This window comes from Pseudorca crassidens, chromosome 15, assembly GCF_039906515.1.
Source record: "Pseudorca crassidens isolate mPseCra1 chromosome 15, mPseCra1.hap1, whole genome shotgun sequence".
NCBI classification, from domain to species: domain Eukaryota; kingdom Metazoa; phylum Chordata; class Mammalia; order Artiodactyla; family Delphinidae; genus Pseudorca; species Pseudorca crassidens.
In genome coordinates this window covers 58,053,274-58,076,568 of record NC_090310.1, presented here as the reverse complement: position 1 = coordinate 58,076,568, position 23,295 = coordinate 58,053,274, and positions in this window count along the sequence as shown.

The following is a 23,295-nucleotide window of genomic DNA, read 5'->3' as shown; positions in this document are numbered from 1 at the left end:
GACTGCCGTACGCAGGCGTCCTGGGGGAGCCCCCCCCCCCGGTTTCCTTTGGGACGCACACTGGTGTCTCACAGAAGAGCCCACATTCCCAATTGGGGGCACACCAGCGTGGAATGTAAGGCTGTTTAGCACGGCGTACCTTGAGGCCGTGTGAAGGCCGTACAAACGAGAGCTTTCGAGCGAACAGGGCAGCGCTTCGCCATCGTCGTTGCACGTTCACGGAGCTTAATCAAACGAATGCATTTACTTCCTGTGGCTCAAACGCCAGAGAGGAGTTGGAAGGCATCCAGTGCCCTTTGACAGTTGTTACAACGAACGTGAGTGCACGGTGTCTCGTGAAATAAAGCCCTAGCACTGTTGAGGCCCTCCGTTAACGCACGCTTCTTCGCTCCTATGGCACTCCGAGGTGTTCCTGACGGGGGAAATCTGGACTTTTGCTTGAGGCCGGGGTGGGGCGAGGGGACTCACAGTTCTTGTGCCGGCGAGCTCCCGAGCGCTCCTGCTGAAGCTCCCAGCAAGGAACCGAGAGCAGCAGGCCTCACACGCGTAAACTCAGACTTCTGCTGTCACGAGTAAACTCAGACGTCTTGTGGGAGGCCTTCCGGCAGCAAAGAGAAGGTGGGCGCGAGCAAGTGTACTTCAGGCAGCTTAGGACCCGCCACTGTCTCGTTTACCACGGAGGGGAATAAGGTTTAGCCAGGGTCGCCCAGCTTCAAACCGGAGCTCCTATAGGGATCCTCAGCGGTTTCTGATTACCTCAAGGAAACACAACGGGAGGAACAGGGCCCTTCCGTGGAGGCCCGTTTGGGCACAGGGACCTCTGCGTGGGAGCTACTGGGTAAGTATGGCAGTCCCTTAGGTAGGCCTCAGTGACCAAGGCTCTCTGGCTCATGCCTAGCTGTGTAAAGAAGTGTGGCAAACGTACGTACTGCTCCTCAGGCTGGGCGCACAGCCTAGCTTTCGCTTCTAGGAGAGTGCTGTCCCGAGTCTCTTCCTGGAGCCAGTCGTCAGCACCGTGCCTTTTGGCACTGCAGTTCTCTTTCAGTCAAGGAGGCCGTTCGACCGGCAAAGGGAGTCTGCGCAGCACTGCTTTCGCGAGGCTCTTTGGCGACTGGGGCACTCAACCCAGGCAAGCCAGAGAGCAGTACCTTGCCCTTGCTCTGAATGTGAAGAGCTTTCTCCAGGGGCCTGTTCAGGCTAAGGTTCCTCTAGAAGCCAGGAGCCGCCGTTCCGGCACGGAGAGAAGTCATCCTGCGAAACTGGCGAACGAGCTCCTATCCTGTGTGCCCCCAGGAGCGTCGCAGAGTTAAGGCACTCCGTGGTGGAGTCTGGCCTCATGGAAACCCCTGCACACCCAACTCCCCCGACGTGAAACGCTGGAACTTACCTTGAGGCCTGAGGTCACCTTTCGTTTGGCCGGAGCTGAACATGTAGTGCCGTGGGAGGAGTTTCTAGCAAGGTATTGCCAGCACGGTTTTCCGCTTTGAGAGAACACGCAGCCTCGGCCCACAACGACAATCCTGCCGTGCAGAGACGTCGGGCCGCTAGTGCTGTTCGGGCAGCTTTGAAGCCAAGCGCACGGCGCCTCCAAACGGGGAGAAAGCGTACTCTCCCATCCGCGTCCCACTTTCAAGCTGAATGACGCAGCATGTTTCTCGGGAGGCTCTGCCGAGCTATCTAGTACAAGGGAGAGAGTGCCTGCCTCTGCCGAGAAAGGTTTTGACGTGGGGATTGCTGGACGTGCGGAAGAGCGTTCCCCAGGCCGTGCCAAGTTTAGGCTTTGGTGATTCTGGATGTTCCCAAGGGTCCAGAATTGTCCCTGGGAAAGCTGTCCTTTTTCTCTTTCTCCGGCTGGAAGTAAACATCTGGCCACCGACTGCCGTACGCAGGCGTCCTGGGGGTGCCCCCCCCCCCGGTTTCCTTTGGGACGCACACTGGTGTCTCACAGAAGAGCCCACATTCCCAATTGGGGGCACACCAGCGTGGAATGTAAGGCTGTTTAGCACGGCGTACCTTGAGGCCGTGTGAAGGCCGTACAAACGAGAGCTTTCGAGCGAACAGGGCAGCGCTTCGCCATCGTCGTTGCACGTTCACGGAGCTTAATCAAACGAATGCATTTACTTCCTGTGGCTCAAACGCCAGAGAGGAGTTGGAAGGCATCCAGTGCCCTTTGACAGTTGTTACAACGAACGTGAGTGCACGGTGTCTCGTGAAATAAAGCCCTAGCACTGTTGAGGCCCTCCGTTAACGCACGCTTCTTCGCTCCTATGGCACTCCGAGGTGTTCCTGACGGGGGAAATCTGGACTTTTGCTTGAGGCCGGGGTGGGGCGAGGGGACTCACAGTTCTTGTGCCGGCGAGCTCCCGAGCGCTCCTGCTGAAGCTCCCAGCAAGGAACCGAGAGCAGCAGGCCTCACACGCGTAAACTCAGACTTCTGCTGTCACGAGTAAACTCAGACGTCTTGTGGGAGGCCTTCCGGCAGCAAAGAGAAGGTGGGCGCGAGCAAGTGTACTTCAGGCAGCTTAGGACCCGCCACTGTCTCGTTTACCACGGAGGGGAATAAGGTTTAGCCAGGGTCGCCCAGCTTCAAACCGGAGCTCCTATAGGGATCCTCAGCGGTTTCTGATTACCTCAAGGAAACACAACGGGAGGAACAGGGCCCTTCCGTGGAGGCCCGTTTGGGCACAGGGACCTCTGCGTGGGAGCTACTGGGTAAGTATGGCAGTCCCTTAGGTAGGCCTCAGTGACCAAGGCTCTCTGGCTCATGCCTAGCTGTGTAAAGAAGTGTGGCAAACGTACGTACTGCTCCTCAGGCTGGGCGCACAGCCTAGCTTTCGCTTCTAGGAGAGTGCTGTCCCGAGTCTCTTCCTGGAGCCAGTCGTCAGCACCGTGCCTTTTGGCACTGCAGTTCTCTTTCAGTCAAGGAGGCCGTTCGACCGGCAAAGGGAGTCTGCGCAGCACTGCTTTCGCGAGGCTCTTTGGCGACTGGGGCACTCAACCCAGGCAAGCCAGAGAGCAGTACCTTGCCCTTGCTCTGAATGTGAAGAGCTTTCTCCAGGGGCCTGTTCAGGCTAAGGTTCCTCTAGAAGCCAGGAGCCGCCGTTCCGGCACGGAGAGAAGTCATCCTGCGAAACTGGCGAACGAGCTCCTATCCTGTGTGCCCCCAGGAGCGTCGCAGAGTTAAGGCACTCCGTGGTGGAGTCTGGCCTCATGGAAACCCCTGCACACCCAACTCCCCCGACGTGAAACGCTGGAACTTACCTTGAGGCCTGAGGTCACCTTTCGTTTGGCCGGAGCTGAACATGTAGTGCCGTGGGAGGAGTTTCTAGCAAGGTATTGCCAGCACGGTTTTCCGCTTTGAGAGAACACGCAGCCTCGGCCCACAACGACAATCCTGCCGTGCAGAGACGTCGGGCCGCTAGTGCTGTTCGGGCAGCTTTGAAGCCAAGCGCACGGCGCCTCCAAACGGGGAGAAAGCGTACTCTCCCATCCGCGTCCCACTTTCAAGCTGAATGACGCAGCATGTTTCTCGGGAGGCTCTGCCGAGCTATCTAGTACAAGGGAGAGAGTGCCTGCCTCTGCCGAGAAAGGTTTTGACGTGGGGATTGCTGGACGTGCGGAAGAGCGTTCCCCAGGCCGTGCCAAGTTTAGGCTTTGGTCATTCTGGATGTTCCCAAGGGTCCAGAATTGTCCCTGGGAAAGCTGTCCTTTTTCTCTTTCTCCGGCTGGAAGTAAACATCTGGCCACCGACTGCCGTACGCAGGCGTCCTGGGGGAGCCCCCCCCCCCCGGTTTCCTTTGGGACGCACACTGGTGTCTCACAGAAGAGCTCACATTCCCAATTGGGGGCACACCAGCGTGGAATGTAAGGCTGTTTAGCACGGCGTACCTTGAGGCCGTGTGAAGGCCGTACAAACGAGAGCTTTCGAGCGAACAGGGCAGCGCTTCGCCATCGTCGTTGCACGTTCACGGAGCTTAATCAAACGAATGCATTTACTTCCTGTGGCTCAAACGCCAGAGAGGAGTTGGAAGGCATCCAGTGCCCTTTGACAGTTGTTACAACGAACGTGAGTGCACGGTGTCTCGTGAAATAAAGCCCTAGCACTGTTGAGGCCCTCCGTTAACGCACGCTTCTTCGCTCCTATGGCACTCCGAGGTGTTCCTGACGGGGGAAATCTGGACTTTTGCTTGAGGCCGGGGTGGGGCGAGGGGACTCACAGTTCTTGTGCCGGCGAGCTCCCGAGCGCTCCTGCTGAAGCTCCCAGCAAGGAACCGAGAGCAGCAGGCCTCACACGCGTAAACTCAGACTTCTGCTGTCACGAGTAAACTCAGACGTCTTGTGGGAGGCCTTCCGGCAGCAAAGAGAAGGTGGGCGCGAGCAAGTGTACTTCAGGCAGCTTAGGACCCGCCACTGTCTCGTTTACCACGGAGGGGAATAAGGTTTAGCCAGGGTCGCCCAGCTTCAAACCGGAGCTCCCATAGGGATCCTCAGCGGTTTCTGATTACCTCAAGGAAACACAACGGGAGGAACAGGGCCCTTCCGTGGAGGCCCGTTTGGGCACAGGGACCTCTGCGTGGGAGCTACTGGGTAAGTATGGCAGTCCCTTAGGTAGGCCTCAGTGACCAAGGCTCTCTGGCTCATGCCTAGCTGTGTAAAGAAGTGTGGCAAACGTACGTACTGCTCCTCAGGCTGGGCGCACAGCCTAGCTTTCGCTTCTAGGAGAGTGCTGTCCCGAGTCTCTTCCTGGAGCCAGTCGTCAGCACCGTGCCTTTTGGCACTGCAGTTCTCTTTCAGTCAAGGAGGCCGTTCGACCGGCAAAGGGAGTCTGCGCAGCACTGCTTTCGCGAGGCTCTTTGGCGACTGGGGCACTCAACCCAGGCAAGCCAGAGAGCAGTACCTTGCCCTTGCTCTGAATGTGAAGAGCTTTCTCCAGGGCCCTGTTCAGGCTAAGGTTCCTCTAGAAGCCAGGAGCCGCCGTTCCGGCACGGAGAGAAGTCATCCTGCGAAACTGGCGAACGAGCTCCTATCCTGTGTGCCCCCAGGAGCGTCGCAGAGTTAAGGCACTCCGTGGTGGAGTCTGGCCTCATGGAAACCCCTGCACACCCAACTCCCCCGACGTGAAACGCTGGAACTTACCTTGAGGCCTGAGGTCACCTTTCGTTTGGCCGGAGCTGAACATGTAGTGCCGTGGGAGGAGTTTCTAGCAAGGTATTGCCAGCACGGTTTTCCGCTTTGAGAGAACACGCAGCCTCGGCCCACAACGACAATCCTGCCGTGCAGAGACGTCGGGCCGCTAGTGCTGTTCGGGCAGCTTTGAAGCCAAGCGCACGGCGCCTCCAAACGGGGAGAAAGCGTACTCTCCCATCCGCGTCCCACTTTCAAGCTGAATGACGCAGCATGTTTCTCGGGAGGCTCTGCCGAGCTATCTAGTACAAGGGAGAGAGTGCCTGCCTCTGCCGAGAAAGGTTTTGACGTGGGGATTGCTGGACGTGCGGAAGAGCGTTCCCCAGGCCGTGCCAAGTTTAGGCTTTGGTGATTCTGGATGTTCCCAAGGGTCCAGAATTGTCCCTGGGAAAGCTGTCCTTTTTCTCTTTCTCCGGCTGGAAGTAAACATCTGGCCACCGACTGCCGTACGCAGGCGTCCTGGGGGAGCCCCCCCCCCCCCGGTTTCCTTTGGGACGCACACTGGTGTCTCACAGAAGAGCCCACATTCCCAATTGGGGGCACACCAGCGTGGAATGTAAGGCTGTTTAGCACGGCGTACCTTGAGGCCGTGTGAAGGCCGTACAAACGAGAGCTTTCGAGCGAACAGGGCAGCGCTTCGCCATCGTCGTTGCACGTTCACGGAGCTTAATCAAACGAATGCATTTACTTCCTGTGGCTCAAACGCCAGAGAGGAGTTGGAAGGCATCCAGTGCCCTTTGACAGTTGTTACAACGAACGTGAGTGCACGGTGTCTCGTGAAATAAAGCCCTAGCACTGTTGAGGCCCTCCGTTAACGCACGCTTCTTCGCTCCTATGGCACTCCGAGGTGTTCCTGACGGGGGAAATCTGGACTTTTGCTTGAGGCCGGGGTGGGGCGAGGGGACTCACAGTTCTTGTGCCGGCGAGCTCCCGAGCGCTCCTGCTGAAGCTCCCAGCAAGGAACCGAGAGCAGCAGGCCTCACACGCGTAAACTCAGACTTCTGCTGTCACGAGTAAACTCAGACGTCTTGTGGGAGGCCTTCCGGCAGCAAAGAGAAGGTGGGCGCGAGCAAGTGTACTTCAGGCAGCTTAGGACCCGCCACTGTCTCGTTTACCACGGAGGGGAATAAGGTTTAGCCAGGGTCGCCCAGCTTCAAACCGGAGCTCCTATAGGGATCCTCAGCGGTTTCTGATTACCTCAAGGAAACACAACGGGAGGAACAGGGCCCTTCCGTGGAGGCCCGTTTGGGCACAGGGACCTCTGCGTGGGAGCTACTGGGTAAGTATGGCAGTCCCTTAGGTAGGCCTCAGTGACCAAGGCTCTCTGGCTCATGCCTAGCTGTGTAAAGAAGTGTGGCAAACGTACGTACTGCTCCTCAGGCTGGGCGCACAGCCTAGCTTTCGCTTCTAAGAGAGTGCTGTCCCGAGTCTCTTCCTGGAGCCAGTCGTCAGCACCGTGCCTTTTGGCACTGCAGTTCTCTTTCAGTCAAGGAGGCCGTTCGACCGGCAAAGGGAGTCTGCGCAGCACTGCTTTCGCGAGGCTCTTTGGCGACTGGGGCACTCAACCCAGGCAAGCCAGAGAGCAGTACCTTGCCCTTGCTCTGAATGTGAAGAGCTTTCTCCAGGGGCCTGTTCAGGCTAAGGTTCCTCTAGAAGCCAGGAGCCGCCGTTCCGGCACGGAGAGAAGTCATCCTGCGAAACTGGCGAACGAGCTCCTATCCTGTGTGCCCCCAGGAGCGTCGCAGAGTTAAGGCACTCCGTGGTGGAGTCTGGCCTCATGGAAACCCCTGCACACCCAACTCCCCCGACGTGAAACGCTGGAACTTACCTTGAGGCCTGAGGTCACCTTTCGTTTGGCCGGAGCTGAACATGTAGTGCCGTGGGAGGAGTTTCTAGCAAGGTATTGCCAGCACGGTTTTCCGCTTTGAGAGAACACGCAGCCTCGGCCCACAACGACAATCCTGCCGTGCAGAGACGTCGGGCCGCTAGTGCTGTTCGGGCAGCTTTGAAGCCAAGCGCACGGCGCCTCCAAACGGGGAGAAAGCGTACTCTCCCATCCGCGTCCCACTTTCAAGCTGAATGACGCAGCATGTTTCTCGGGAGGCTCTGCCGAGCTATCTAGTACAAGGGAGAGAGTGCCTGCCTCTGCCGAGAAAGGTTTTGACGTGGGGATTGCTGGACGTGCGGAAGAGCGTTCCCCAGGCCGTGCCAAGTTTAGGCTTTGGTGATTCTGGATGTTCCCAAGGGTCCAGAATTGTCCCTGGGAAAGCTGTCCTTTTTCTCTTTCTCCGGCTGGAAGTAAACATCTGGCCACCGACTGCCGTACGCAGGCGTCCTGGGGGAGCCCCCCCCCCCCCGGTTTCCTTTGGGACGCACACTGGTGTCTCACAGAAGAGCCCACATTCCCAATTGGGGGCACACCAGCGTGGAATGTAAGGCTGTTTAGCACGGCGTACCTTGAGGCCGTGTGAAGGCCGTACAAACGAGAGCTTTCGAGCGAACAGGGCAGCGCTTCGCCATCGTCGTTGCACGTTCACGGAGCTTAATCAAACGAATGCATTTACTTCCTGTGGCTCAAACGCCAGAGAGGAGTTGGAAGGCATCCAGTGCCCTTTGACAGTTGTTACAACGAACGTGAGTGCACGGTGTCTCGTGAAATAAAGCCCTAGCACTGTTGAGGCCCTCCGTTAACGCACGCTTCTTCGCTCCTATGGCACTCCGAGGTGTTCCTGACGGGGGAAATCTGGACTTTTGCTTGAGGCCGGGGTGGGGCGAGGGGACTCACAGTTCTTGTGCCGGCGAGCTCCCGAGCGCTCCTGCTGAAGCTCCCAGCAAGGAACCGAGAGCAGCAGGCCTCACACGCGTAAACTCAGACTTCTGCTGTCACGAGTAAACTCAGACGTCTTGTGGGAGGCCTTCCGGCAGCAAAGAGAAGGTGGGCGCGAGCAAGTGTACTTCAGGCAGCTTAGGACCCGCCACTGTCTCGTTTACCACGGAGGGGAATAAGGTTTAGCCAGGGTCGCCCAGCTTCAAACCGGAGCTCCCATAGGGATCCTCAGCGGTTTCTGATTACCTCAAGGAAACACAACGGGAGGAACAGGGCCCTTCCGTGGAGGCCCGTTTGGGCACAGGGACCTCTGCGTGGGAGCTACTGGGTAAGTATGGCAGTCCCTTAGGTAGGCCTCAGTGACCAAGGCTCTCTGGCTCATGCCTAGCTGTGTAAAGAAGTGTGGCAAACGTACGTACTGCTCCTCAGGCTGGGCGCACAGCCTAGCTTTCGCTTCTAGGAGAGTGCTGTCCCGAGTCTCTTCCTGGAGCCAGTCGTCAGCACCGTGCCTTTTGGCACTGCAGTTCTCTTTCAGTCAAGGAGGCCGTTCGACCGGCAAAGGGAGTCTGCGCAGCACTGCTTTCGCGAGGCTCTTTGGCGACTGGGGCACTCAACCCAGGCAAGCCAGAGAGCAGTACCTTGCCCTTGCTCTGAATGTGAAGAGCTTTCTCCAGGGGCCTGTTCAGGCTAAGGTTCCTCTAGAAGCCAGGAGCCGCCGTTCCGGCACGGAGAGAAGTCATCCTGCGAAACTGGCGAACGAGCTCCTATCCTGTGTGCCCCCAGGAGCGTCGCAGAGTTAAGGCACTCCGTGGTGGAGTCTGGCCTCATGGAAACCCCTGCACACCCAACTCCCCCGACGTGAAACGCTGGAACTTACCTTGAGGCCTGAGGTCACCTTTCGTTTGGCCGGAGCTGAACATGTAGTGCCGTGGGAGGAGTTTCTAGCAAGGTATTGCCAGCACGGTTTTCCGCTTTGAGAGAACACGCAGCCTCGGCCCACAACGACAATCCTGCCGTGCAGAGACGTCGGGCCGCTAGTGCTGTTCGGGCAGCTTTGAAGCCAAGCGCACGGCGCCTCCAAACGGGGAGAAAGCGTACTCTCCCATCCGCGTCCCACTTTCAAGCTGAATGACGCAGCATGTTTCTCGGGAGGCTCTGCCGAGCTATCTAGTACAAGGGAGAGAGTGCCTGCCTCTGCCGAGAAAGGTTTTGACGTGGGGATTGCTGGACGTGCGGAAGAGCGTTCCCCAGGCCGTGCCAAGTTTAGGCTTTGGTGATTCTGGATGTTCCCAAGGGTCCAGAATTGTCCCTGGGAAAGCTGTCCTTTTTCTCTTTCTCCGGCTGGAAGTAAACATCTGGCCACCGACTGCCGTACGCAGGCGTCCTGGGGGAGCCCCCCCCCCCGGTTTCCTTTGGGACGCACACTGGTGTCTCACAGAAGAGCCCACATTCCCAATTGGGGGCACACCAGCGTGGAATGTAAGGCTGTTTAGCACGGCGTACCTTGAGGCCGTGTGAAGGCCGTACAAACGAGAGCTTTCGAGCGAACAGGGCAGCGCTTCGCCATCGTCGTTGCACGTTCACGGAGCTTAATCAAACGAATGCATTTACTTCCTGTGGCTCAAACGCCAGAGAGGAGTTGGAAGGCATCCAGTGCCCTTTGACAGTTGTTACAACGAACGTGAGTGCACGGTGTCTCGTGAAATAAAGCCCTAGCACTGTTGAGGCCCTCCGTTAACGCACGCTTCTTCGCTCCTATGGCACTCCGAGGTGTTCCTGACGGGGGAAATCTGGACTTTTGCTTGAGGCCGGGGTGGGGCGAGGGGACTCACAGTTCTTGTGCCGGCGAGCTCCCGAGCGCTCCTGCTGAAGCTCCCAGCAAGGAACCGAGAGCAGCAGGCCTCACACGCGTAAACTCAGACTTCTGCTGTCACGAGTAAACTCAGACGTCTTGTGGGAGGCCTTCCGGCAGCAAAGAGAAGGTGGGCGCGAGCAAGTGTACTTCAGGCAGCTTAGGACCCGCCACTGTCTCGTTTACCACGGAGGGGAATAAGGTTTAGCCAGGGTCGCCCAGCTTCAAACCGGAGCTCCCATAGGGATCCTCAGCGGTTTCTGATTACCTCAAGGAAACACAACGGGAGGAACAGGGCCCTTCCGTGGAGGCCCGTTTGGGCACAGGGACCTCTGCGTGGGAGCTACTGGGTAAGTATGGCAGTCCCTTAGGTAGGCCTCAGTGACCAAGGCTCTCTGGCTCATGCCTAGCTGTGTAAAGAAGTGTGGCAAACGTACGTACTGCTCCTCAGGCTGGGCGCACAGCCTAGCTTTCGCTTCTAGGAGAGTGCTGTCCCGAGTCTCTTCCTGGAGCCAGTCGTCAGCACCGTGCCTTTTGGCACTGCAGTTCTCTTTCAGTCAAGGAGGCCGTTCGACCGGCAAAGGGAGTCTGCGCAGCACTGCTTTCGCGAGGCTCTTTGGCGACTGGGGCACTCAACCCAGGCAAGCCAGAGAGCAGTACCTTGCCCTTGCTCTGAATGTGAAGAGCTTTCTCCAGGGGCCTGTTCAGGCTAAGGTTCCTCTAGAAGCCAGGAGCCGCCGTTCCGGCACGGAGAGAAGTCATCCTGCGAAACTGGCGAACGAGCTCCTATCCTGTGTGCCCCCAGGAGCGTCGCAGAGTTAAGGCACTCCGTGGTGGAGTCTGGCCTCATGGAAACCCCTGCACACCCAACTCCCCCGACGTGAAACGCTGGAACTTACCTTGAGGCCTGAGGTCACCTTTCGTTTGGCCGGAGCTGAACATGTAGTGCCGTGGGAGGAGTTTCTAGCAAGGTATTGCCAGCACGGTTTTCCGCTTTGAGAGAACACGCAGCCTCGGCCCACAACGACAATCCTGCCGTGCAGAGACGTCGGGCCGCTAGTGCTGTTCGGGCAGCTTTGAAGCCAAGCGCACGGCGCCTCCAAACGGGGAGAAAGCGTACTCTCCCATCCGCGTCCCACTTTCAAGCTGAATGACGCAGCATGTTTCTCGGGAGGCTCTGCCGAGCTATCTAGTACAAGGGAGAGAGTGCCTGCCTCTGCCGAGAAAGGTTTTGACGTGGGGATTGCTGGACGTGCGGAAGAGCGTTCCCCAGGCCGTGCCAAGTTTAGGCTTTGGTGATTCTGGATGTTCCCAAGGGTCCAGAATTGTCCCTGGGAAAGCTGTCCTTTTTCTCTTTCTCCGGCTGGAAGTAAACATCTGGCCACCGACTGCCGTACGCAGGCGTCCTGGGGGAGCCCCCCCCCCCGGTTTCCTTTGGGACGCACACTGGTGTCTCACAGAAGAGCCCACATTCCCAATTGGGGGCACACCAGCGTGGAATGTAAGGCTGTTTAGCACGGCGTACCTTGAGGCCGTGTGAAGGCCGTACAAACGAGAGCTTTCGAGCGAACAGGGCAGCGCTTCGCCATCGTCGTTGCACGTTCACGGAGCTTAATCAAACGAATGCATTTACTTCCTGTGGCTCAAACGCCAGAGAGGAGTTGGAAGGCATCCAGTGCCCTTTGACAGTTGTTACAACGAACGTGAGTGCACGGTGTCTCGTGAAATAAAGCCCTAGCACTGTTGAGGCCCTCCGTTAACGCACGCTTCTTCGCTCCTATGGCACTCCGAGGTGTTCCTGACGGGGGAAATCTGGACTTTTGCTTGAGGCCGGGGTGGGGCGAGGGGACTCACAGTTCTTGTGCCGGCGAGCTCCCGAGCGCTCCTGCTGAAGCTCCCAGCAAGGAACCGAGAGCAGCAGGCCTCACACGCGTAAACTCAGACTTCTGCTGTCACGAGTAAACTCAGACGTCTTGTGGGAGGCCTTCCGGCAGCAAAGAGAAGGTGGGCGCGAGCAAGTGTACTTCAGGCAGCTTAGGACCCGCCACTGTCTCGTTTACCACGGAGGGGAATAAGGTTTAGCCAGGGTCGCCCAGCTTCAAACCGGAGCTCCCATAGGGATCCTCAGCGGTTTCTGATTACCTCAAGGAAACACAACGGGAGGAACAGGGCCCTTCCGTGGAGGCCCGTTTGGGCACAGGGACCTCTGCGTGGGAGCTACTGGGTAAGTATGGCAGTCCCTTAGGTAGGCCTCAGTGACCAAGGCTCTCTGGCTCATGCCTAGCTGTGTAAAGAAGTGTGGCAAACGTACGTACTGCTCCTCAGGCTGGGCGCACAGCCTAGCTTTCGCTTCTAGGAGAGTGCTGTCCCGAGTCTCTTCCTGGAGCCAGTCGTCAGCACCGTGCCTTTTGGCACTGCAGTTCTCTTTCAGTCAAGGAGGCCGTTCGACCGGCAAAGGGAGTCTGCGCAGCACTGCTTTCGCGAGGCTCTTTGGCGACTGGGGCACTCAACCCAGGCAAGCCAGAGAGCAGTACCTTGCCCTTGCTCTGAATGTGAAGAGCTTTCTCCAGGGCCCTGTTCAGGCTAAGGTTCCTCTAGAAGCCAGGAGCCGCCGTTCCGGCACGGAGAGAAGTCATCCTGCGAAACTGGCGAACGAGCTCCTATCCTGTGTGCCCCCAGGAGCGTCGCAGAGTTAAGGCACTCCGTGGTGGAGTCTGGCCTCATGGAAACCCCTGCACACCCAACTCCCCCGACGTGAAACGCTGGAACTTACCTTGAGGCCTGAGGTCACCTTTCGTTTGGCCGGAGCTGAACATGTAGTGCCGTGGGAGGAGTTTCTAGCAAGGTATTGCCAGCACGGTTTTCCGCTTTGAGAGAACACGCAGCCTCGGCCCACAACGACAATCCTGCCGTGCAGAGACGTCGGGCCGCTAGTGCTGTTCGGGCAGCTTTGAAGCCAAGCGCACGGCGCCTCCAAACGGGGAGAAAGCGTACTCTCCCATCCGCGTCCCACTTTCAAGCTGAATGACGCAGCATGTTTCTCGGGAGGCTCTGCCGAGCTATCTAGTACAAGGGAGAGAGTGCCTGCCTCTGCCGAGAAAGGTTTTGACGTGGGGATTGCTGGACGTGCGGAAGAGCGTTCCCCAGGCCGTGCCAAGTTTAGGCTTTGGTGATTCTGGATGTTCCCAAGGGTCCAGAATTGTCCCTGGGAAAGCTGTCCTTTTTCTCTTTCTCCGGCTGGAAGTAAACATCTGGCCACCGACTGCCGTACGCAGGCGTCCTGGGGGAGCCCCCCCCCCCCGGTTTCCTTTGGGACGCACACTGGTGTCTCACAGAAGAGCCCACATTCCCAATTGGGGGCACACCAGCGTGGAATGTAAGGCTGTTTAGCACGGCGTACCTTGAGGCCGTGTGAAGGCCGTACAAACGAGAGCTTTCGAGCGAACAGGGCAGCGCTTCGCCATCGTCGTTGCACGTTCACGGAGCTTAATCAAACGAATGCATTTACTTCCTGTGGCTCAAACGCCAGAGAGGAGTTGGAAGGCATCCAGTGCCCTTTGACAGTTGTTACAACGAACGTGAGTGCACGGTGTCTCGTGAAATAAAGCCCTAGCACTGTTGAGGCCCTCCGTTAACGCACGCTTCTTCGCTCCTATGGCACTCCGAGGTGTTCCTGACGGGGGAAATCTGGACTTTTGCTTGAGGCCGGGGTGGGGCGAGGGGACTCACAGTTCTTGTGCCGGCGAGCTCCCGAGCGCTCCTGCTGAAGCTCCCAGCAAGGAACCGAGAGCAGCAGGCCTCACACGCGTAAACTCAGACTTCTGCTGTCACGAGTAAACTCAGACGTCTTGTGGGAGGCCTTCCGGCAGCAAAGAGAAGGTGGGCGCGAGCAAGTGTACTTCAGGCAGCTTAGGACCCGCCACTGTCTCGTTTACCACGGAGGGGAATAAGGTTTAGCCAGGGTCGCCCAGCTTCAAACCGGAGCTCCTATAGGGATCCTCAGCGGTTTCTGATTACCTCAAGGAAACACAACGGGAGGAACAGGGCCCTTCCGTGGAGGCCCGTTTGGGCACAGGGACCTCTGCGTGGGAGCTACTGGGTAAGTATGGCAGTCCCTTAGGTAGGCCTCAGTGACCAAGGCTCTCTGGCTCATGCCTAGCTGTGTAAAGAAGTGTGGCAAACGTACGTACTGCTCCTCAGGCTGGGCGCACAGCCTAGCTTTCGCTTCTAGGAGAGTGCTGTCCCGAGTCTCTTCCTGGAGCCAGTCGTCAGCACCGTGCCTTTTGGCACTGCAGTTCTCTTTCAGTCAAGGAGGCCGTTCGACCGGCAAAGGGAGTCTGCGCAGCACTGCTTTCGCGAGGCTCTTTGGCGACTGGGGCACTCAACCCAGGCAAGCCAGAGAGCAGTACCTTGCCCTTGCTCTGAATGTGAAGAGCTTTCTCCAGGGGCCTGTTCAGGCTAAGGTTCCTCTAGAAGCCAGGAGCCGCCGTTCCGGCACGGAGAGAAGTCATCCTGCGAAACTGGCGAACGAGCTCCTATCCTGTGTGCCCCCAGGAGCGTCGCAGAGTTAAGGCACTCCGTGGTGGAGTCTGGCCTCATGGAAACCCCTGCACACCCAACTCCCCCGACGTGAAACGCTGGAACTTACCTTGAGGCCTGAGGTCACCTTTCGTTTGGCCGGAGCTGAACATGTAGTGCCGTGGGAGGAGTTTCTAGCAAGGTATTGCCAGCACGGTTTTCCGCTTTGAGAGAACACGCAGCCTCGGCCCACAACGACAATCCTGCCGTGCAGAGACGTCGGGCCGCTAGTGCTGTTCGGGCAGCTTTGAAGCCAAGCGCACGGCGCCTCCAAACGGGGAGAAAGCGTACTCTCCCATCCGCGTCCCACTTTCAAGCTGAATGACGCAGCATGTTTCTCGGGAGGCTCTGCCGAGCTATCTAGTACAAGGGAGAGAGTGCCTGCCTCTGCCGAGAAAGGTTTTGACGTGGGGATTGCTGGACGTGCGGAAGAGCGTTCCCCAGGCCGTGCCAAGTTTAGGCTTTGGTGATTCTGGATGTTCCCAAGGGTCCAGAATTGTCCCTGGGAAAGCTGTCCTTTTTCTCTTTCTCCGGCTGGAAGTAAACATCTGGCCACCGACTGCCGTACGCAGGCGTCCTGGGGGAGCCCCCCCCCCCCCGGTTTCCTTTGGGACGCACACTGGTGTCTCACAGAAGAGCCCACATTCCCAATTGGGGGCACACCAGCGTGGAATGTAAGGCTGTTTAGCACGGCGTACCTTGAGGCCGTGTGAAGGCCGTACAAACGAGAGCTTTCGAGCGAACAGGGCAGCGCTTCGCCATCGTCGTTGCACGTTCACGGAGCTTAATCAAACGAATGCATTTACTTCCTGTGGCTCAAACGCCAGAGAGGAGTTGGAAGGCATCCAGTGCCCTTTGACAGTTGTTACAACGAACGTGAGTGCACGGTGTCTCGTGAAATAAAGCCCTAGCACTGTTGAGGCCCTCCGTTAACGCACGCTTCTTCGCTCCTATGGCACTCCGAGGTGTTCCTGACGGGGGAAATCTGGACTTTTGCTTGAGGCCGGGGTGGGGCGAGGGGACTCACAGTTCTTGTGCCGGCGAGCTCCCGAGCGCTCCTGCTGAAGCTCCCAGCAAGGAACCGAGAGCAGCAGGCCTCACACGCGTAAACTCAGACTTCTGCTGTCACGAGTAAACTCAGACGTCTTGTGGGAGGCCTTCCGGCAGCAAAGAGAAGGTGGGCGCGAGCAAGTGTACTTCAGGCAGCTTAGGACCCGCCACTGTCTCGTTTACCACGGAGGGGAATAAGGTTTAGCCAGGGTCGCCCAGCTTCAAACCGGAGCTCCTATAGGGATCCTCAGCGGTTTCTGATTACCTCAAGGAAACACAACGGGAGGAACAGGGCCCTTCCGTGGAGGCCCGTTTGGGCACAGGGACCTCTGCGTGGGAGCTACTGGGTAAGTATGGCAGTCCCTTAGGTAGGCCTCAGTGACCAAGGCTCTCTGGCTCATGCCTAGCTGTGTAAAGAAGTGTGGCAAACGTACGTACTGCTCCTCAGGCTGGGCGCACAGCCTAGCTTTCGCTTCTAGGAGAGTGCTGTCCCGAGTCTCTTCCTGGAGCCAGTCGTCAGCACCGTGCCTTTTGGCACTGCAGTTCTCTTTCAGTCAAGGAGGCCGTTCGACCGGCAAAGGGAGTCTGCGCAGCACTGCTTTCGCGAGGCTCTTTGGCGACTGGGGCACTCAACCCAGGCAAGCCAGAGAGCAGTACCTTGCCCTTGCTCTGAATGTGAAGAGCTTTCTCCAGGGGACTGTTCAGGCTAAGGTTCCTCTAGAAGCCAGGAGCCGCCGTTCCGGCACGGAGAGAAGTCATCCTGCGAAACTGGCGAACGAGCTCCTATCCTGTGTGCCCCCAGGAGCGTCGCAGAGTTAAGGCACTCCGTGGTGGAGTCTGGCCTCATGGAAACCCCTGCACACCCAACTCCCCCGACGTGAAACGCTGGAACTTACCTTGAGGCCTGAGGTCACCTTTCGTTTGGCCGGAGCTGAACATGTAGTGCCGTGGGAGGAGTTTCTAGCAAGGTATTGCCAGCACGGTTTTCCGCTTTGAGAGAACACGCAGCCTCGGCCCACAACGACAATCCTGCCGTGCAGAGACGTCGGGCCGCTAGTGCTGTTCGGGCAGCTTTGAAGCCAAGCGCACGGCGCCTCCAAACGGGGAGAAAGCGTACTCTCCCATCCGCGTCCCACTTTCAAGCTGAATGACGCAGCATGTTTCTCGGGAGGCTCTGCCGAGCTATCTAGTACAAGGGAGAGAGTGCCTGCCTCTGCCGAGAAAGGTTTTGACGTGGGGATTGCTGGACGTGCGGAAGAGCGTTCCCCAGGCCGTGCCAAGTTTAGGCTTTGGTGATTCTGGATGTTCCCAAGGGTCCAGAATTGTCCCTGGGAAAGCTGTCCTTTTTCTCTTTCTCCGGCTGGAAGTAAACATCTGGCCACCGACTGCCGTACGCAGGCGTCCTGGGGGAGCCCCCCCCCCCCGGTTTCCTTTGGGACGCACACTGGTGTCTCACAGAAGAGCCCACATTCCCAATTGGGGGCACACCAGCGTGGAATGTAAGGCTGTTTAGCACGGCGTACCTTGAGGCCGTGTGAAGGCCGTACAAACGAGAGCTTTCGAGCGAACAGGGCAGCGCTTCGCCATCGTCGTTGCACGTTCACGGAGCTTAATCAAACGAATGCATTTACTTCCTGTGGCTCAAACGCCAGAGAGGAGTTGGAAGGCATCCAGTGCCCTTTGACAGTTGTTACAACGAACGTGAGTGCACGGTGTCTCGTGAAATAAAGCCCTAGCACTGTTGAGGCCCTCCGTTAACGCACGCTTCTTCGCTCCTATGGCACTCCGAGGTGTTCCTGACGGGGGAAATCTGGACTTTTGCTTGAGGCCGGGGTGGGGCGAGGGGACTCACAGTTCTTGTGCCGGCGAGCTCCCGAGCGCTCCTGCTGAAGCTCCCAGCAAGGAACCGAGAGCAGCAGGCCTCACACGCGTAAACTCAGACTTCTGCTGTCACGAGTAAACTCAGACGTCTTGTGGGAGGCCTTCCGGCAGCAAAGAGAAGGTGGGCGCGAGCAAGTGTACTTCAGGCAGCTTAGGACCCGCCACTGTCTCGTTTACCACGGAGGGGAATAAGGTTTAGCCAGGGTCGCCCAGCTTCAAACCGGAGCTCCTATAGGGATCCTCAGCGGTTTCTGATTACCTCAAGGAAACACAACGGGAGGAACAGGGCCCTTCCGTGGAGGCCCGTTTGGGCACAGGGACCTCTGCGTGGGAGCTACTGGGTAAGTATGGCAGTCCCTTAGGTAGGCCTCAGTGACCAAGGCTCTCTGGCTCATGCCTAGCTGTGTAAAGAAGTGTGGCAAACGTACGTACTGCTCCTCAGGCTGGGCGCACAGCCTAGCTTTCGCTTCTAGGAGAGTGCTGTCCCGAGTCTCTTCCTGGAGCCAGTCGTCAGCACCGTGCCTTTTGGCACTGCAGTTCTCTTTCAGTCAAGGAGGCCGTTCGACCGGCAAAGGGAGTCTGCGCAGCACTGCTTTCGCGAGGCTCTTTGGCGACTGGGGCACTCAACCCAGGCAAGCCAGAGAGCAGTACCTTGCCCTTGCTCTGAATGTGAAGAGCTTTCTCCAGGGGCCTGTTCAGGCTAAGGTTCCTCTAGAAGCCAGGAGCCGCCGTTCCGGCACGGAGAGAAGTCATCCTGCGAAACTGGCGAACGAGCTCCTATCCTGTGTGCCCCCAGGAGCGTCGCAGAGTTAAGGCACTCCGTGGTGGAGTCTGGCCTCATGGAAACCCCTGCACACCCAACTCCCCCGACGTGAAACGCTGGAACTTACCTTGAGGCCTGAGGTCACCTTTCGTTTGGCCGGAGCTGAACATGTAGTGCCGTGGGAGGAGTTTCTAGCAAGGTATTGCCAGCACGGTTTTCCGCTTTGAGAGAACACGCAGCCTCGGCCCACAACGACAATCCTGCCGTGCAGAGACGTCGGGCCGCTAGTGCTGTTCGGGCAGCTTTGAAGCCAAGCGCACGGCGCCTCCAAACGGGGAGAAAGCGTACTCTCCCATCCGCGTCCCACTTTCAAGCTGAATGACGCAGCATGTTTCTCGGGAGGCTCTGCCGAGCTATCTAGTACAAGGGAGAGAGTGCCTGCCTCTGCCGAGAAAGGTTTTGACGTGGGGATTGCTGGACGTGCGGAAGAGCGTTCCCCAGGCCGTGCCAAGTTTAGGCTTTGGTGATTCTGGATGTTCCCAAGGGTCCAGAATTGTCCCTGGGAAAGCTGTCCTTTTTCTCTTTCTCCGGCTGGAAGTAAACATCTGGCCACCGACTGCCGTACGCAGGCGTCCTGGGGGAGCCCCCCCCCCCCGGTTTCCTTTGGGACGCACACTGGTGTCTCACAGAAGAGCCCACATTCCCAATTGGGGGCACACCAGCGTGGAATGTAAGGCTGTTTAGCACGGCGTACCTTGAGGCCGTGTGAAGGCCGTACAAACGAGAGCTTTCGAGCGAACAGGGCAGCGCTTCGCCATCGTCGTTGCACGTTCACGGAGCTTAATCAAACGAATGCATTTACTTCCTGTGGCTCAAACGCCAGAGAGGAGTTGGAAGGCATCCAGTGCCCTTTGACAGTTGTTACAACGAACGTGAGTGCACGGTGTCTCGTGAAATAAAGCCCTAGCACTGTTGAGGCCCTCCGTTAACGCACGCTTCTTCGCTCCTATGGCACTCCGAGGTGTTCCTGACGGGGGAAATCTGGACTTTTGCTTGAGGCCGGGGTGGGGCGAGGGGACTCACAGTTCTTGTGCCGGCGAGCTCCCGAGCGCTCCTGCTGAAGCTCCCAGCAAGGAACCGAGAGCAGCAGGCCTCACACGCGTAAACTCAGACTTCTGCTGTCACGAGTAAACTCAGACGTCTTGTGGGAGGCCTTCCGGCAGCAAAGAGAAGGTGGGCGCGAGCAAGTGTACTTCAGGCAGCTTAGGACCCGCCACTGTCTCGTTTACCACGGAGGGGAATAAGGTTTAGCCAGGGTCGCCCAGCTTCAAACCGGAGCTCCTATAGGGATCCTCAGCGGTTTCTGATTACCTCAAGGAAACACAACGGGAGGAACAGGGCCCTTCCGTGGAGGCCCGTTTGGGCACAGGGACCTCTGCGTGGGAGCTACTGGGTAAGTATGGCAGTCCCTTAGGTAGGCCTCAGTGACCAAGGCTCTCTGGCTCATGCCTAGCTGTGTAAAGAAGTGTGGCAAACGTACGTACTGCTCCTCAGGCTGGGCGCACAGCCTAGCTTTCGCTTCTAGGAGAGTGCTGTCCCGAGTCTCTTCCTGGAGCCAGTCGTCAGCACCGTGCCTTTTGGCACTGCAGTTCTCTTTCAGTCAAGGAGGCCGTTCGACCGGCAAAGGGAGTCTGCGCAGCACTGCTTTCGCGAGGCTCTTTGGCGACTGGGGCACTCAACCCAGGCAAGCCAGAGAGCAGTACCTTGCCCTTGCTCTGAATGTGAAGAGCTTTCTCCAGGGGCCTGTTCAGGCTAAGGTTCCTCTAGAAGCCAGGAGCCGCCGTTCCGGCACGGAGAGAAGTCATCCTGCGAAACTGGCGAACGAGCTCCTATCCTGTGTGCCCCCAGGAGCGTCGCAGAGTTAAGGCACTCCGTGGTGGAGTCTGGCCTCATGGAAACCCCTGCACACCCAACTCCCCCGACGTGAAACGCTGGAACTTACCTTGAGGCCTGAGGTCACCTTTCGTTTGGCCGGAGCTGAACATGTAGTGCCGTGGGAGGAGTTTCTAGCAAGGTATTGCCAGCACGGTTTTCCGCTTTGAGAGAACACGCAGCCTCGGCCCACAACGACAATCCTGCCGTGCAGAGACGTCGGGCCGCTAGTGCTGTTCGGGCAGCTTTGAAGCCAAGCGCACGGCGCCTCCAAACGGGGAGAAAGCGTACTCTCCCATCCGCGTCCCACTTTCAAGCTGAATGACGCAGCATGTTTCTCGGGAGGCTCTGCCGAGCTATCTAGTACAAGGGAGAGAGTGCCTGCCTCTGCCGAGAAAGGTTTTGACGTGGGGATTGCTGGACGTGCGGAAGAGCGTTCCCCAGGCCGTGCCAAGTTTAGGCTTTGGTGATTCTGGATGTTCCCAAGGGTCCAGAATTGTCCCTGGGAAAGCTGTCCTTTTTCTCTTTCTCCGGCTGGAAGTAAACATCTGGCCACCGACTGCCGTACGCAGGCGTCCTGGGGGAGCCCCCCCCCCCCGGTTTCCTTTGGGACGCACACTGGTGTCTCACAGAAGAGCCCACATTCCCAATTGGGGGCACACCAGCGTGGAATGTAAGGCTGTTTAGCACGGCGTACCTTGAGGCCGTGTGAAGGCCGTACAAACGAGAGCTTTCGAGCGAACAGGGCAGCGCTTCGCCATCGTCGTTGCACGTTCACGGAGCTTAATCAAACGAATGCATTTACTTCCTGTGGCTCAAACGCCAGAGAGGAGTTGGAAGGCATCCAGTGCCCTTTGACAGTTGTTACAACGAACGTGAGTGCACGGTGTCTCGTGAAATAAAGCCCTAGCACTGTTGAGGCCCTCCGTTAACGCACGCTTCTTCGCTCCTATGGCACTCCGAGGTGTTCCTGACGGGGGAAATCTGGACTTTTGCTTGAGGCCGGGGTGGGGCGAGGGGACTCACAGTTCTTGTGCCGGCGAGCTCCCGAGCGCTCCTGCTGAAGCTCCCAGCAAGGAACCGAGAGCAGCAGGCCTCACACGCGTAAACTCAGACTTCTGCTGTCACGAGTAAACTCAGACGTCTTGTGGGAGGCCTTCCGGCAGCAAAGAGAAGGTGGGCGCGAGCAAGTGTACTTCAGGCAGCTTAGGACCCGCCACTGTCTCGTTTACCACGGAGGGGAATAAGGTTTAGCCAGGGTCGCCCAGCTTCAAACCGGAGCTCCTATAGGGATCCTCAGCGGTTTCTGATTACCTCAAGGAAACACAACGGGAGGAACAGGGCCCTTCCGTGGAGGCCCGTTTGGGCACAGGGACCTCTGCGTGGGAGCTACTGGGTAAGTATGGCAGTCCCTTAGGTAGGCCTCAGTGACCAAGGCTCTCTGGCTCATGCCTAGCTGTGTAAAGAAGTGTGGCAAACGTACGTACTGCTCCTCAGGCTGGGCGCACAGCCTAGCTTTCGCTTCTAGGAGAGTGCTGTCCCGAGTCTCTTCCTGGAGCCAGTCGTCAGCACCGTGCCTTTTGGCACTGCAGTTCTCTTTCAGTCAAGGAGGCCGTTCGACCGGCAAAGGGAGTCTGCGCAGCACTGCTTTCGCGAGGCTCTTTGGCGACTGGGGCACTCAACCCAGGCAAGCCAGAGAGCAGTACCTTGCCCTTGCTCTGAATGTGAAGAGCTTTCTCCAGGGGCCTGTTCAGGCTAAGGTTCCTCTAGAAGCCAGGAGCCGCCGTTCCGGCACGGAGAGAAGTCATCCTGCGAAACTGGCGAACGAGCTCCTATCCTGTGTGCCCCCAGGAGCGTCGCAGAGTTAAGGCACTCCGTGGTGGAGTCTGGCCTCATGGAAACCCCTGCACACCCAACTCCCCCGACGTGAAACGCTGGAACTTACCTTGAGGCCTGAGGTCACCTTTCGTTTGGCCGGAGCTGAACATGTAGTGCCGTGGGAGGAGTTTCTAGCAAGGTATTGCCAGCACGGTTTTCCGCTTTGAGAGAACACGCAGCCTCGGCCCACAACGACAATCCTGCCGTGCAGAGACGTCGGGCCGCTAGTGCTGTTCGGGCAGCTTTGAAGCCAAGCGCACGGCGCCTCCAAACGGGGAGAAAGCGTACTCTCCCATCCGCGTCCCACTTTCAAGCTGAATGACGCAGCATGTTTCTCGGGAGGCTCTGCCGAGCTATCTAGTACAAGGGAGAGAGTGCCTGCCTCTGCCGAGAAAGGTTTTGACGTGGGGATTGCTGGACGTGCGGAAGAGCGTTCCCCAGGCCGTGCCAAGTTTAGGCTTTGGTGATTCTGGATGTTCCCAAGGGTCCAGAATTGTCCCTGGGAAAGCTGTCCTTTTTCTCTTTCTCCGGCTGGAAGTAAACATCTGGCCACCGACTGCCGTACGCAGGCGTCCTGGGGGAGCCCCCCCCCCCCCGGTTTCCTTTGGGACGCACACTGGTGTCTCACAGAAGAGCCCACATTCCCAATTGGGGGCACACCAGCGTGGAATGTAAGGCTGTTTAGCACGGCGTACCTTGAGGCCGTGTGAAGGCCGTACAAACGAGAGCTTTCGAGCGAACAGGGCAGCGCTTCGCCATCGTCGTTGCACGTTCACGGAGCTTAATCAAACGAATGCATTTACTTCCTGTGGCTCAAACGCCAGAGAGGAGTTGGAAGGCATCCAGTGCCCTTTGACAGTTGTTACAACGAACGTGAGTGCACGGTGTCTCGTGAAATAAAGCCCTAGCACTGTTGAGGCCCTCCGTTAACGCACGCTTCTTCGCTCCTATGGCACTCCGAGGTGTTCCTGACGGGGGAAATCTGGACTTTTGCTTGAGGCCGGGGTGGGGCGAGGGGACTCACAGTTCTTGTGCCGGCGAGCTCCCGAGCGCTCCTGCTGAAGCTCCCAGCAAGGAACCGAGAGCAGCAGGCCTCACACGCGTAAACTCAGACTTCTGCTGTCACGAGTAAACTCAGACGTCTTGTGGGAGGCCTTCCGGCAGCAAAGAGAAGGTGGGCGCGAGCAAGTGTACTTCAGGCAGCTTAGGACCCGCCACTGTCTCGTTTACCACGGAGGGGAATAAGGTTTAGCCAGGGTCGCCCAGCTTCAAACCGGAGCTCCTATAGGGATCCTCAGCGGTTTCTGATTACCTCAAGGAAACACAACGGGAGGAACAGGGCCCTTCCGT